Source organism: Eupeodes corollae, chromosome 2 (assembly GCF_945859685.1).
Source record: "Eupeodes corollae chromosome 2, idEupCoro1.1, whole genome shotgun sequence".
NCBI lineage: Eukaryota > Metazoa > Arthropoda > Insecta > Diptera > Syrphidae > Eupeodes > Eupeodes corollae.
In genome coordinates this window covers 138,853,922-138,870,480 of record NC_079148.1, presented here as the reverse complement: position 1 = coordinate 138,870,480, position 16,559 = coordinate 138,853,922, and the positions used below count along the sequence as shown (strand labels likewise).

Genomic DNA, 16,559 nt, shown 5'->3' with positions numbered 1-16,559 from the left:
TTAAAACACCATCCACAAATTTAAAATAAACAAACTACTGTCAAACACTTGGCACTAAAAAATGTCAAATTCACCGAAACGCGAAAATTGCAAAATAGAATAAAGCAAACAATCATAATTTACAATTAATCCAATATATCATATCGCGTCAAAATAATTTGATAAAATATTTGAAATAACACTTTAATTCCAAACCGAATCACATTCGAAAATAATAAAAACACACATCAATTTAATTCATCATAATAATTCACCAACAAAATTAAATCAATTAAACACAACCATGATTGTCACAAATAAAATCAAACTTTGATATAATTCAAAATTAAACTTTAGAAATTAATGATAATTGTATTTCAACTTAGTACAAAACCAATATCATTTTTTGTTTGGTTTTGTTTTTGTAATGTACACAATCACTTTAACTCGAATTCAAAACGTAAACAAACTCCCCGCAATGGAAATCAAATTCGTTCCAACTGGAAACAACTAATTTGGTTGTTATATACGTACTTGTACATAAGCAACCCGCGCCGCGATTCACACAATTTTGTACATAGATATATACAGTCAATATTAACTATGTATATACCATATTTAATTCTAAAATTAACGGCATCATAAGCCGATTATTTGAACATATAACACGAACATAATTTAAAAATAAATCTATAATTAACATTTGAAAACAAATCAAAATACACCACATATCACACATACCAGCCATACATATGTACAAATATACACCGCGATCGCGACCAACTTACGCCGCCGCCGCCGCCGCCGCGCCGTACGAATAAAAGCTCGATATCGGCAATGAATCTGCGAATTCCATTTATACATACACACCCCGCACAATTCATTCAACAAACTTACCTGAATTAATAAATGATTAATTGCACAAACGAATTAATTTAATTTTTAATTAAAACAACACAACAAAAAAAAAAAATAAAACCGACGCGCACACAAATCACCCAAGATGGATGCACATTCACTTTACTATACTACAAATTACAAATTCAAAACAACCCGATGTAGCATTAATGAAATCAACAACAACAATTCTCATGAATAAAAGGAATACAAAAAAAAAACTACCTACAAATTTCTCCTATTTGTTTTGCATTCTCTGTAGTTGACTTTGTCTTTTGTATTTGTTTACATGTCAAAATATATTTACTAATAGTCTGTCTCTTTTCATGTACGAATGAGATAAGAAGGAAGGTGGTGAATGACAATATCGAAAGTGAGCCATGCCGATAATGCAGTTCGATAATGCAGTTCGTTATCAAATAATGATGCCAAATTGCTGTAATTTAATCGTTTACACTGGATATTTGATTTAGCAGAATTCACATCATCATTCTATCGTGGGGGGAGAATGTTCGAATGTAAATAATTCGTGCAAATGCAAGCACAACTTTAAATATTTGAACATTCATTTGTTTTTAAATTCATTTAGTTCATTTTTTAATAATAATAAATACGTTCCACAAATTGTTAAATAAGATGAAAATGTCATTTGAATGTCAAGATTATATAAGAAAATTAATGGATTGTATGTATTTTGGTATTGTACACTAGGTCATATGATAAAATTAAAGATCATTCTAAGTACAAATTTGAACAAGACAACGTCTTTTCTTTATAATATTTTTAACCAATCTAATTTATAAATCTTTGCTAAGTCTCTAGATGAGAATAGAACTATTGTACCGTAATTGTTTCAGAATTTACAGAAGAACGCGAAACGGTATAAGATCAATTTTTGTTTTCAAGGGAATTCGTAATTTTAAGGTTATAGCATTAATTTTTTGAAATATGTTGGAAAAAAAATTAAAAATAATGTTTAAAAAGCGTATTTTTGAATTTAAGCGTATAAAACTAATGTTTGTTCTGTGTGAATTAATTTTTCCAGTGAATTAATATTTCAAAATCAAATCAAATGGGGTGGCGCAACAGTCCGTTGTGAACCAGGGCCTAGTGACTTACAACTCTCAACCATTCCTGTGTGCGAGTACTGTTGTCAGGAATGGAAGGGACCTACAATTTTAGGCTGAATCCGAAAGGCTAGTTTGAGAAAGCACTTTTTCATTACTAGAATTACTCTTGAAGGATTTGTCAATTCCTCGCCAGAGGCAGTACCCGCGAAAATTAATTTGTTTTAAATTAAGGTGGCACAGGCAGGGATTGAACCCAAGACCCCTTGCATGACTTAATATTTAAAATGTCTAATTTTGTATGGACTTTTATCTATATATATAAACACAAGCGTCCACAGGTTTTTCTCAAAACCCACCTTTGTCTATCAACTCCTACACTCACATCCCCGCGGTGAACTTTGGGTGCCTAGTACCTCAACTGGATATTGGGTTCCATCTACAGAGGAAAGTTGTTGGGGGCAGCAAACGAGAGAGGTGGGGAGAGGTGTTTCCTCTAAGGCACCTCTCCTTATCCAGCGGACGAATTCTCCAGATGGAATCAACGTCTACAAATCCAGCAAGGTTGAACTACTTAGTGAACACCTTACAGGGCTTCTTCGAAATATTCGGAGACCAGGCCTGTAAGGAGCGGTATCCGGCTCCCCTTTCTTGCAGTTATACTAAGGATTTGGCCCTCCAGGTTGGGGGTTGTGCCATCGGGGTGACTTCCTGGCCACGTAATAAATAATAATGACGAACCGGAAGAAAGCATGCCCGATGAGTGGAATCTCAGCATAGTGTGCCCGATACATAAGAAAGAGACCCTCTAAACTGCGCCAACTACAGAGGCATCAGTCTCCTTAACATTGCGTATAAGATCCTCTCTGCCGTATTATGTGAACGTCTGAAGCCATTCGTCAACAACCTGATTGATCCTTATCAGTGTGGCTTCAGACCAGGAATGTCCACTATCGACCAAATATTCACACTACGGCAGATCTTGGAAAAAACCCAGGAGCTTCAAATCGATACCCACCATCTCTTTATCGATTTTTAAGCCGCATATGACAGCATCTATAGAAAAGAGAATGTCTATTTTTGGCATCCCTGTCAAACTTATCCGTTTGTGCAGAATGACGATGGAGAATGCAAGCTGCTCTATCAAGCTCGGAAAAGATCTTACCGATGCATTTGATGTCAAAAAAGGTTTTAGACAAGGTGATGCACTGTCATGCGACTTCTTCAACATCGTTCTGGAAAGAATTGTGCAAAACTCAACCGTCAACACTAGAGGCACAATCTTCCAAAGGTCCATCCAATTACTCGTATACGCAGATGATATTGACATAATTGGAAGATCAAAGAGTGATGTCAGTGGAGCGGTTTTGAGCATTGCGACGGAAGCGAAGAAGATGGGTTTAGTGGTCAATGAGATCAAGACCAAGTATATGCTGTCATCAATAAAGGACATTGAACAACGACTTCTTGGACAAATCGTCACCATAGACAGCCATAACTTTGAGGTAGTTAAGAAATCAAACGAAGAATAACTCTTGCAAATCACTGCTACTTTGAACTTAGAAGGCAATTGAAAAGTAAAGTCCTCTCTCGAGCATCTAAAATCACCATCTATAAGAAACTCATCATCACGGTTCTCATTTATGGCGCTGAGGCCTGGACCCTGTCAAAGAAAGATGACACCGTCTTAGGATGCTTCGAGAGAAAAATTCTTCGGGTGATTTTTGGTCCCGTACGCATAGATGGAGAATGGAGGAGAAGATATAACGACGAACTGTACGGGCTGTACAGCGACACTGGCCTAGTTAGCAGAATCAAAGTCCAACGGCTTATATGGCTAGGTCATGAAAAGCGTAGTTAACGGACGTCACCGCTCCAGCATGGAAGGGCTTCGACTCCAATCCCGAGAGACGGCGCAGTAGAGGAAGACCGCTACTCAGGTGGCGCACCCAGGTGGGAGAGGACCTCAACCAACTTGGCGTGCAAAACTGGAGACAGTTAGCTAGGGACCGGCTGGAGACGCATGTTGGTTGAGGCCCAGATCCGCCCCGGACTGAGCGCCACCTTAAGTTAGTAAGTAAGAAATCAAGCAAGAGACGAAATCTTTGTTAGGGTTGGCTTCGAAACTTCTTATCCAATTGTCATGCAGTTTTTTTAATGAAAGAAGATATCACGGAGCAGGTTTAAGGCATAAATAATGTCCGAGAATGTTAGTTAATAATTTGTTATCTATAGATATAAAATCCAAATATTACTGACTCACTGATCTCACATTTCGATGGTGCATTCAAATAGCCTAAAGAACCAACTGCAGGTCTCTGCTGATTAGGAGGAATGATGTTAAACTCTGATATGGAATCTCCTACACAAATTGAGGAACATGACATACAATTTCTTTAGGACAGGGATTATCTTTCAGAAACAACGTATGATGCCAACCAACTTTCAATTTTCGTTCAAGTAAATAAACCGAAATTAACCGACGACCAGCGACTTGCATGCAAGGAACGGAAGATTTACCTTCCTTTGTTCCTTAGTATTTTGTTGGGAAACCTTTCTGCCTTATTACACATTGCAACCGGCGAGTTATTCGAATCCGCACCCAGAGGACAGCGCAGAAGAGGAAGACTGCGGATCAGGTGGCGCACACAAGTGGAAAGTGACCTCATCCAACTTGGAGCACAAAACTGGAGACATCTAGCTAGGGACCGAGCTGAATGGAGAAGTTTGTTGGGTGAGGCCCTACTTCACACAGGACTGTAGCGCTACCTTAAGTAAGTAAGTAAGTAACCGGCGAGGAGTACTCTCCACTAACCGCTGGCATCTCTGAAATGAAATGCTGTTCCAGGCTTCTCTGATTGTTTCCCAAAGATCTGCCAAATTTTCTGTTTTTTTGCTCAATCTGATATTCCACATCGTTCCATAGAATCTCTATTTGATTCAGATCAGGACTCTGTGCTGGCCAGGAAAAAAACATTTATTTGCTGATCACTAATACATTGCCTAACTAGTCGGAGAGTATGCTCAGGATCGTTATCATGCATAAACTTCCACGTCAATGTCATATTATCATTAGCAAACGGCTCCATGTGGTTCTCAAGTACGCTGTTATACAAATGTTGATCCATTCTCTGGTCTATTTTTACAATGGGTCCCACACCAAGCCATGAAAATGATGCCCATACCATAATGGAACCAACGCACCGTGCTTAACAATTTTTACTGCGAACCTCGAATACAATTTATTTTTTTTTTCTTCTACAAAATTGAAACAATTTTAATGTACAAAAAATAGTTAAAAAAATATTTTTTTTTAAGAGTTAAATGACATTTAAATGATTTGAAGACAAACTTATTTGGCAGGTATATTTTTGGATCTACAAACATATGTACATTATTTAATCCAACTTTTTTGACATAAGGAGTAAATTTATATCACACCATGTGTTTTAAGTTTTGTTTTTATAATAATATGCATCTTTTTGATTCCAAAATAAGAAAATATTCAGAGTTTTTCAGTGTTCTCCTTGTTTTATGATTTAAAAAAAAAATTGTGTCGAAAGATCTTAATTTTTCTTGCAACTTTTAAAAAACAAATATAGGTTTAGCGCTGTTAACATCTAATATTTTTTTAAAGACAAAACGAAGTTATTTTTTTTTTCAAAACAATTAAAACTTTAAAAAACACTAAAAACAGAAATTGATTTCGACTTAAATATTTCGAGAATTAAAAAATTAAGTTTAAACAAATTTCATATTACACAAAATACTCTAATCAACGTTTAGTACATTTTCTTTCTCAATAATTTAACACTTGAACTTTAATTTTTACTTTAAATTGCATACTTCTTGAAGTTTTTTAAATGACAATGTTATATTAAAAACAATTTGCCAGATATTCGTGTGGATCTCATTCTAGCTTTTTTTTATGGTAACATAATTTTTTTTAAACAAAAATAAATTGTACCTAAAAATTCAATTTCAGTTGAAAACTAACATTAATACATTTTGTAGACATTCCTTTCAACTTGACCCTGTGATGGACCCTTACCTACCTCTACAAAAAAATCACTTAGCCATTTCAATCAAATTTAAACTTTATCAAGCTGACTGATGAATGTAGCATAGTAGATTTGAACTTCAAAAATCCAAAAAAAAAATAAAAAAACATAAAAAGAATTCTTTTCATATTTTATTCTTATGCATATTTTATCCTGTTTATCTTTTTTTTTTGTTTGCTCTTCTCTTTTTTAAAGAATTTTATGGTTTCCTTTCAAGTCCATTAATTTTTAAGTATACCCATAAATCTCTATAAGACGAATTGTAGCCAATTTGGCTCATATTCAAATGTTCCTTTTTTTAATTCTTCAATAAATTATAATATTCTTCAAGCCTTAAAATAAAGTTTTATTTCAAATCCAAAGTCCTTAATTGTTTATCTCTTCCCACATCCTTCATCATAAAAAAAGCTTTTTTTCCTATTTTTTTAATCTAGAGGAAGAGGAAACAAAATTCATTTCCTGTTGTTATATGTTTTGAGTTTTTATTTCTTTGTTGTGATTATCTTATCCACCTTGAATATAAACAACACCACCCCCACGCACATCCTCTGTATAGACGTTTTGACACTTCAACAACATTTTATTAACTTGAATTAATAATAAATTCCATTAATCATTCTGCCAAAGTTGACAATCTCATTATCTCAAAACAATCATATTTTATATAGAACAACAATCACTCCACTTTCGTTGCTTTCTTCGCTCTGCGTCTCTTTTTCTGTTTAAAAAAAAAGTATTTGACATTTTAACGATAATTTCAACCCTCTTTACGCAATCGAGGCTAATACACATAATAAAAAACAGCGTGTAGTCGAACTCATAAAAACATTTTTAAGCCTTTTTTTAGGACCAAAAATGCCAAACGACCCTATTAAGTTATTTTTTGTTTTTTTTTTTTTGAATTTGTAGTATGCTGCTGCTTCCCGGGGTAGCGAACCCAATCAAAATTCTATGTAGAGACGAGATGAGCATCATAAGTCGTAAAAAAAATTCCCTTAATTCTATGTTTCCAAAGGATTAACAAACAAAAAAACAAAAAAAATCCAAGCTTGAAAAGGATTTTCGGAACGAAGTTATAACAAATCGCGAGCCTTCTAACTCATCCCCACTCACACAGGACTAGAAAAAAATGTTATTTTACCACGTAGTATGTAATTTTTTTTTGTCTTTTAAGGATATTCTCATATAAAACGCTGCACTAGTGGAAAATGTGTGACAAAATTTAGTTATTCGTCCTTCATCCTACCATCAACCTTATATCAACCCCCATATAATGTATGCGCCCCCTGGAAGATCAAATATAAAAAAGTCAAGTAACCTACATTTTTTAGTTTTATTTTTGTTTTCTCTCCTATTCTATAGTAAATGCAAATACAAAGCTTTCGTCATCGTCGTTTGTGCGAGGACCAAGGATTGTGTGTAAGTTGAAGCTTAAATAAGGCAAAAATACAAAGAAGCTTTTGTTTTATTTACTTTGTGAGAACAATATCCTGAGTGAAGTTAGTCCTTGTTCTATCATCACACATGACTCCTTTGTGTCAAGGAGCTAAGGGATGGTAGTGGGAGTGAAGACGTATAGTATGTACCTTTGTATTTATATATAAACGGGAGATTGTGCAAGATGACTTAAATAAATATGTCATACAAGATGCCCCAATTATCACAGAATAAATGTTTGCAAAAGACTGTGTTCGTTCCCAGTGTTTCCAGAGCCCCAACTCTGCAATTTAGGTGAACTACTTGTACAATGTATACAATAACAACAACAACAACAACAGTGTCCTTATAAAGAATAAGAAGCGTATAGCTTATAGCATCATATCTGTTTCCAGTGGGATGCGCATCAGGATGAAGTGAAGTGCAGGGGCTTTGTAGTTAACGTCAAAGTGCTAAGAATGGAAAGTTGAAACATTGTTTGGATTTCAATCGTCTTCCTCTGCTTCTTCATCATCTTTCTCAGACTCGACTTACTATAACACTAGATATGTGGTAGGTATTGTAGATACTTATATACATGTACTTTATAGATGTGTTGTTGTTATGAAGGTGTAAATGGGTAAACAAAGAACCTTTTCAAGGAAGTCGGCCAGGAGCTATTAAACAATTCATAAGCCATTGTGTGAAGTCTGAAATAATGAACAAGGTAGCTTTTCTCTTTTCACTCTTTTTTGTACATAGGTACAATCTTTATTATTTGTATTTGCAAACCTCTCCATTCAAACGCTCTATAAAATAGAAGTGGTAATGGTTTATAATGGCTTAGGACTCATTGTTATAGTAGTTGTTGTTGTTTTTTTGTATACTAAGTATAAAGATATAAAGTAAGTCGGGACAAAATCTAAACAAATAACAAGATTTTCTAAGAACTTTCTAAAGTGTGTTATACCAACAGTTATTTGCTCAAAACATGACTTTTATAAAAGGTATATTGTTAGACTTATTTGATGATACCTACTGTTTTTTCTTAACTTCTTTCTTTTCTTTTTGTGTACTTTGTAAGGTTTGTTAAAATATTTTGATTGGATGTGACACTTAAATAAAAGCAAGACTTAAATTGTTTTTTTTTTGTTTTGCTTTTGTTGTTTTGCAAGGCCAAGATAAAATAATCATTTCAATGTTCAAACACAAACCACGACTGGCGTCTGTTACATCATTTTCTAAGAAAATTATTTGGAAATGACACTTAGACAATAAAGAAACACCTTTTTGCTATGTCTAGAAGCAACAATATGTCAAAGGTCTTTTAAAGTACACAAATAAACAACCAGGTGGCTTTGTAAGCTTTCCATCAGACAATGAATAATGAATGATTTACTCGTGTAGCGATTAGGAAAGTCAAAACCAAATTTACCAGTAAAATGTTACCTCTCAAAAAGTTTTGTTTGACTACTTTGAATCAGTGTGAGTGAACCCTTGATTCAACACCTATTTAAATGCCATTAAATGAAAAATATTTAGAAATTGTTAATTGTATTTCGAATTTTTGTAATCTTGTAAAAAAAATATTGATTGGTTAAGAGAGTCTGATAAAGCTTATTTTGTCTTACAGGTTAGCTGAAAACCTTCATGTGTTTCAAGAAACAGCACTTCATCAAGAAAAATCGATGTTTTGGTGTGCCTTTCCTTTTAATAGTTGCTCTTTTTTTTTGAAGGAAAATGATAGTTATGTTTAATTCACTGTCTAAAAAAAATCGCTTCGCACGACCCCATCTACGGCACTGGACATCTACTCTACCTAACAATTCTTGACATATTTAGAAAACAAATAGCTGCAAGCTCTGCTATTCGCCTCAAAGCTTCGTCGCAGTGGACTTGCAACAACATTGGCTACTCCGTAATTCTAAGTTATTTAGGATCAATTCCAAAGCACACAGCTGCTTCATCTCCCAACTGCAATTCGACAGAAACTTCCAGATTTCTATAACTCCCAGATCTGTTTGGGAAGATAGAACGTTCTTGAAGGTTGAGTCAATCCATTTTTACACAGATGGGTCAAAAACAAAAGAAAGAGGTTGGTGGAGGTGTGTACTCTGAACGACTGAAATTAAGTCTCTTATTCCGCCTTCCCAATAATTGTAGCGTGTTCCAGGCGGAGCTATTGGCGATAAAAGAAGTCTTGTCTTGGCTCAAAGAAAACGTGATATCAACATCTGATATCCATATTTTCTCAGATAGCCAGGCCGCTATCAAATCTCTGGACTCTGCCTCTACAAACTCTATAACAGTCCATAACTGTTGATCATCTCTAATGGAGATGGCACAATAGTTTAATATTCACCTTTGCTGGGTGCCGGGTCATAGAGACATTCCAGGTTACTGTAAGGTAGATGGATTCACCAGGAATGGTACAGTACAGCCACGTTTGGCACGTACTGGCATACCAATAGCTACTTGTAAACTGCTGCTAATTCAAGACGCCGCGCTGTGTGGAGGGCAGGCACCAGGTGCAACAACATCACCACGTGTCAAGTCACAAAAAACATCTGGCCAACACTGGATTTAAAACGTTCAAGGTGCTTGCTCTCTCTAAGCAGATCGCATATAAGCTCGATTATAAGTTTTCATAACTGGATAATGTCTAATAGGAAAACACGCCACGAGACTAGGCGTATTCTCAAATGACTTTTGCAGAAGCTGTATGGACGAGAAAGAGGAAGAAACTGTTCTTCATCTTCTCTGCACGTGCCCTGCTCTGGCTAGAAAACGCAGGAATTTCCTAGGAGAATTCTTCTTCGACGATTCAAACGATCTAAGTCATATCAGCAAAATCAGCCTCTCACGAAACGTAAGGGACTCAAACTGGTTTTATTAAGCTTAGGAGGAAGAGTCAAGATTCATGTGGTATCACAATGGGACATTAAACTGCCCTAAGTGTGTCCGTTTCCATCTTGGACAGCCACTATCACCTAACCTAACCCTAGCAATATGGTGAAGGCAGTATCAATCGATTACTCAAATATAATACATCTTTAGTGTAGAGCCCTTTTAAGTTTCTAGGTGCTGCTCTAAATCATTGACCTACGGAGATGATAAGAGTACTTACAAGCGTCTAGTTGCAATATTGAACCTCGATAAAGGCCCAAAAAATAGTTGATTCAATGAATCGATTTTACAACTCAAACCAGAATAGCAAAGTTTCCGGAATTGCCAATTTACTTGAATTTTATTTAAGAAGCACCTTCGTCAAGTGCTTATTTCATACGTCAAATAAATTCAAAGAAGCTAGAAAGGCCAACAACAAACTTATTCAATGAATTAAATTTCTGTATGCCCAAAAATTACGGCAAAAAATATTACAATATCCAAAAGGTAGTAAACGTTTCTTGTCGTTCGAAAAAAATGTGCGTTATAGCTACTACGTCGTCGTCAGTTTCAAATCCTCCCAAATACTCCCATGTGCTTGGAGTACATTACTACTTTCATGGCAGTGCTATTTCTAATCTCATGGTTTATCTCAAAAAACAATGGAAACAAGCCATACACCGTTTTGGAGAAAGTAATATTATTATCCTTGATATTTCAAAGGCATCTGATAGAGTTTGGCATCAAGCTCTCTTATCAAAAATGAGTCATTTGTTATTAATAAATTTCTTCTTTTTTGGGTTCGAATAATCTTCAGTTCTTATAGTTTTGATAGGTTCAAACTTCATATCCACAAAATAAACGCTGGTGTGCCACAGGGTTCCGTTTTATCTCCGACACTTTTCACTATTTTTATAAACGATATTTTGTCTGGAACTTTATTGTTTCGCTGATGACAGTGCCTTCAGCTTTTCAAATCCAATTCTTGTCCTTTGGATTATTGTCCTGGAGTGACTACATATTTGACATTTCCAAAATTTCTGCTAAATTTTTAAGCTTTCTCTCGGTCATCTCAAATTGTCCTCACAATTCTGGTTCTAATTTATGGCTCTACATCCTGGGAGCTGTCAAAGAAAGATGAATACTTCTTAGGATGGTCCCGTCTGAATAGATGGAGAATGGAGGAGAAGAACTACGAACTATACAGGCTGTACATTGACACTGACCTGGTTAGCAGAATTAAAGTCCAAGGGTTTTGATGGTTGCGTGATGTAGAGCAAATAGACATCAAAGCTCCAGTCTTGAATGTCTGCGAATCAAATCTTGAGGAACAGCGCAGTAGAGGAAAACCGTCACTTAGGTAGAGCACACAGGTGGGAGAAGACCTCAACCAACTTGAAGTGCGAAGCTGGAGCCAGTAAGCTAAGTACCGAACTGGCTGAAGACACATTTTGGATTGGGAACTTTAGCGCCACCTTAAGAAAGTAAGTAACTTTAAGTTTTCCCCGATGATGTTAGAAGTTTGTCAACCCTTCTGAACAGACTATAGTTTACAGGGCTTTTTCTCACCCGAAACTCATCTCTAATTCCCATAATTGGGATAGTGCCCCAATAATGCACTTAAGTTTTTTAGAAGTAAATATAAAAAAAAAACTTTAAGTGATAATTCTCTAACTGAGAAATTTGCTTATCTTGAACACAGCTGCAAGGGATCATGCCTACCATTGTTTTATCGATGTTTTTATAAGCAATACTCTAATGAAATAGCCAATTCCATTCCTAACCTTAAACAATTCAACTGTAATTCCATTGCTTCTAGGAATGGTCATCAGATTACCACTGAGTCCAATTTCGGACATACTGTTGAGTATATATTTCGCACTCATTACAATGGAAAAAATCAATTTGACGAAGTTCAAAAATGTTTACTTTCGTTGGGCGCCATTTAAGGGTCAAGTGAATTTGTTTAAATATGATATATTCTTAGCTTCCAATTATATTGTCTGGATCAATACCTCATTACGTTTAACAAAAATTAATATAAAATAAGTTAAGAAATAGATAAATTGCTAGATACAATCAAAATGATGATACTTTTTATTTTTTCTATAACAACAACCAGTTAGATTTTAAATTTAATTCAGCTCATCAAATTTTATAAGCTTCCTGTCATTCGTAAATTAATTATTTGTATCTTTTATCAAGAATAAACAAGGGTATCAAACAATAATAATTGGCATACTATAAATCCTGTAATATCGTTGAATGAACACAAGCAAAAACAAAATAAAAACACAAAAGGAAAAAACAAATAAAACTCATTAAAGCTATAAAAACCTTAAGCATCTATAAAAAAAATGTTTGTTAGTCCTTTAGGAACAAAAGAATATTACATCTCAGCACACTAACCTCTGTTCTTCGTCTTTTTTTTTATTTCAACAGCAAAATTTGTCCTTCATGTTTATTTAACCCTCAAAAATATCTACAGGATTAGTTAGAAAACCCAACGAAAACGTAAGCCCTTTTCGTCTTTTTTGTTTTGCTTTTTTTTGTAAATATCAACTGACGACATCAATTCATTAATGACGGAAATAAAAACCGATGGCCTTAGCAGATGATGGTCCAATAAACACTCATATCGATTCCACTTAACGAACACAACACTTTCGGCTCAGTAATTTCCCAAAAGCACACCTTATGCTCGTCTAAAGTGTAACCACCAAACCCATATACCGTTTCGCAAATGGCTTAAGAGGTGGGTTACCTTTTTCATGTTTTTTTTTTTTTGTTAAGATCTCACTCATTCTCTTAAGAAACATCACAATCCACTTCAATTTCGTTTCGATTTATTGAATTTACTCTTTAAAAATACGATGTTCGATGGCTGCTTCACCTAAAAATGAATATAATTCAAAATAAGCTATGTACATTGTACACCTTCGGAAAATAGGTTGGGGCGGGAGTGCTATGATGCTTTTTAAGTATCAACATGTACTAAAGGTCGAACGGAGCCATCCAATCCAATCGGGTTCATATACTATAAACTTGAAGTTCATACTTTGCCAAAAAAAAAAGAAGAACGCTCTCTTTGGGAGATCTTCAGAATTATTCTGGCAGCAAAAATTTCATCTTGAGATAAAATACTCGGAGATATTCACACAGAGTTTACAGCTTAAGAGCCCCCAGATAAGGCACGAATCCCCTCTTATTCGAACAAGAATATAAGCGAAATGGCTATGCGAGTATAAAATTTAGGTGGCCAACTTAACATTTCGATGCCATTATGGTTATCGAACGCCTTATGGCTTGGCTGATAGAGGAGTGATGGTGTACACTACACAGTCTCCAGGTCCTTGTTGAAAATCATGGCTGGAGCTGGTATACTTCACTTTCGAAAAGGCCTCAAGAGGATAGAAAAATTTAATTTTCAAAGTCTTCAGTTTGGAAGCTATGCCATATTCGTAATATACTCGTTTGGGAGAGTTTGTGTAAAGTACCTTAAATTATGATTAAAGTTTAAAACCCCATGAGTCCCAGGAGAAGGAAAACTTGTGTTCCGAGTTTCCTGAAATTAATTTCAAAAAGTTCAAATTAAAATCAATGAAATACTTTAGAAGGAATTTTTTACCAGTTGTTTCTTAGTTTTGAACTTGAGGTGGAAGAAAAATATCAATTTTGTTGGTGTTTTGAGATTTAATTAAGGAAGTAAAAATTCCGTAACAATTTTAAAGGAACTACGAAAGATGAATAGAAAAATAAAATTCCAAGTGAAACATGATGATCTAGCCAACTAAATCATCCTTCACCTTTAAAGCTTTTATTAAAATGGAGAAATATCTCCAAAGAAACTATATTCCTAATTATCCTAACGACTTCCAGGTTCAGGCCTCTATCCATATTGATCCGGCTGAACAAAGAATTCTTCTAGGAAAATCTTCAGATCAAGGTTATCATTTATAAAAGCATTTGGCTTTCGGTATATAAGTTCAACTTTCATGCTCAAGCCATCGCATCGTCATCGCCCGTCGTTAAAAAATGCTGTGTGGATGGAACGAGGATAAAAGATGGGAGGGTGTGGAGGAAAATAAGTTTGTAGTAATTTCAAAGATTTATAGTTTTGCGGAAACTTTCTCATCCGCACCATATTTCTTTAAAAACCTACCTTTAATACCTTAACAGACCGCCATCAACCTCAGCCCCTGTTAAGCGAAGGAAAGCCTTGTTGTCTTCGATGCTTCATAGAAATCAAATCACTTGGAATCATCATCGCAATCGCAAGCAAATAACTATAAGCCCCGAGTCATTTTCTCGCACTTCTTCCAAGAAAATCACTGCTGTGCCGCCATTTGACTTGCCACCACACCATCATCTATTATACCTACTACTTCTACTTCTACTGCTAACCACTGGAGGGCGTGCATTATTATGTTGGCGAGAAGTTCATTTGCGCGTTCTGTTAGCAAGTAAATTTAATTTTACTCAAAAACAAGGTCGTCGTCGACGACGTCTTCCGTTCTTCTTCGTCGTCATCGTCTTCTTTGGAGTATTTATGGCATTGCGGATGAAGAGAAGATGCCATTTTGCGGAAACCAAATCGCATCGCTTAAATGGTTTCGCGGCAACTGAAATGTCCTTCTATTTTGCGGACTCAGTGTAGGTCGTGCCATCATAGCTATATCTTATTAAAAGGAGGAGGCATATTGTTGTATCTATATCCTTATGAAAGTCATAGCCAACAGTCTCGAGTAGGGTTGGGTTTGATAAGATGAAACGGACGAACGACGACGGACGGGACAAAGTCCTAGAAAGAGAGCAAAAGATAGAGAGAAAGAATGCCTAGCTTTCTGAGAAATATGCGCCTCATTAAGAGGTTATTAGTAGTTGATGTTGTTTTGACACTTAAGGAGCAGATTGAATGAAGAGGCCAGCCATCAATAACCAGACCGAAACGTCTGAAAATTGGATGAATAAAATAGAGCTGAAGAGGAAACAAAATGAAAGAAGCCAAGAACAGTGAAAGTGCTTTGGTCTATTCTTTCGATTCTTTTTTTTTATTTTTTCCTTTCTGATAGAATATATAAAAAAAAATCCAAAGACCATCGAGAAGGTCCTTGTTTCCTATTTTTTTTTTGTTTGCTGTTTTAAGATGGTCTCTGCTCCTTTGAATGTGATGTGTTTCGTATTCAAAGCAGATGAAGAGCATACATATTATGAGAGTAAATAATGTTTATATTTTAAAGGAAACCTTTATATTTATATCTTCTTTTATTTTGTTGTCGAGTTCCTTTCTTCTTTATTCAATGAAGTCAGTTCTGAAGATTTCCATTATTTAATGTTGTTTTTTTTTTGTATTTTTTGTTTCTTTGGGATAAAAAAGCACTTGAAATAAATTGCCAGCATTCGTTTGAAATTGGTTATAGAAATGGAGGCTTTATTATCTGTATGTGAACACGTGTTGGAGATGAAGTATGTACCTATGATACAGCTCTATCTGCTTTGAATACCCTTCCTACTGAAAATTTGATAAAGGAAAATGGATCAAAGAAGATGTGGGGATTTGAAGATTCGGACCTGTGCCAGAGGTTTAATTTTAAAGAAGTATAGGAAGGTAAATAAATTCACTTTTTGTAGGATGTTTTAAATAAGTTTGGGTATTGAGGGATAATGCTTCATTTGAAAAATTAAGCGGGTCTGGGTAAGCGATTTAAAATTTCTAAGAAAATTGAGTATTTTTATTTTCTGTCGGTCATTGTTTTGTTAGGTATTCCTTATGATTTGTTAATCCAGTTAATCCAGTGAATATGTGTCTTATTTAGTTGAATGTTTTTTGGGAAAATACATCAAACATGTTTTTCTTTACTACACCTTTTTCAAGAAGTATCATATAATTAGCCCATACCGGAAATTGAAAGATTCTTATAATAAGAAGCTTGAATTTGTATTCGCAGTATATTTAAGGTTTAAGAAACTTATATTGGTATAAAAGTTTTGTAATTGGCAGAAAAATATCGTTTTTTAAGTTTGATCGATATTCAAATGTTTTAAGCTTTTAAAGGCTTGTAGTTCTTCGCTCCCCAGGCTGTTCTAATATTTTCAAATCAAATGGTATGATCAACAGTCCGTTGTGAACCAGGGCCTAGTGACTTACAACTCTCAACCATTCCTGTGTGCGAGTATTGTTGTCAGGAATGGAAGGAACCTACAATTTTAGGCCGAATCCGAACGGCTAGTTTGAAAAAGCACAAGAATTACT

The 16,559-nt window shown here is 35.1% G+C and overlaps 1 protein-coding gene across 1 annotated transcript in view; it reads left to right on the top strand.

Annotated features, from left to right (window-relative positions):
• The window catches only part of LOC129945262 (uncharacterized), a 79,875-nt gene that overhangs the window by 46,362 nt on the left and 16,954 nt on the right, over window positions 1-16,559 (top strand).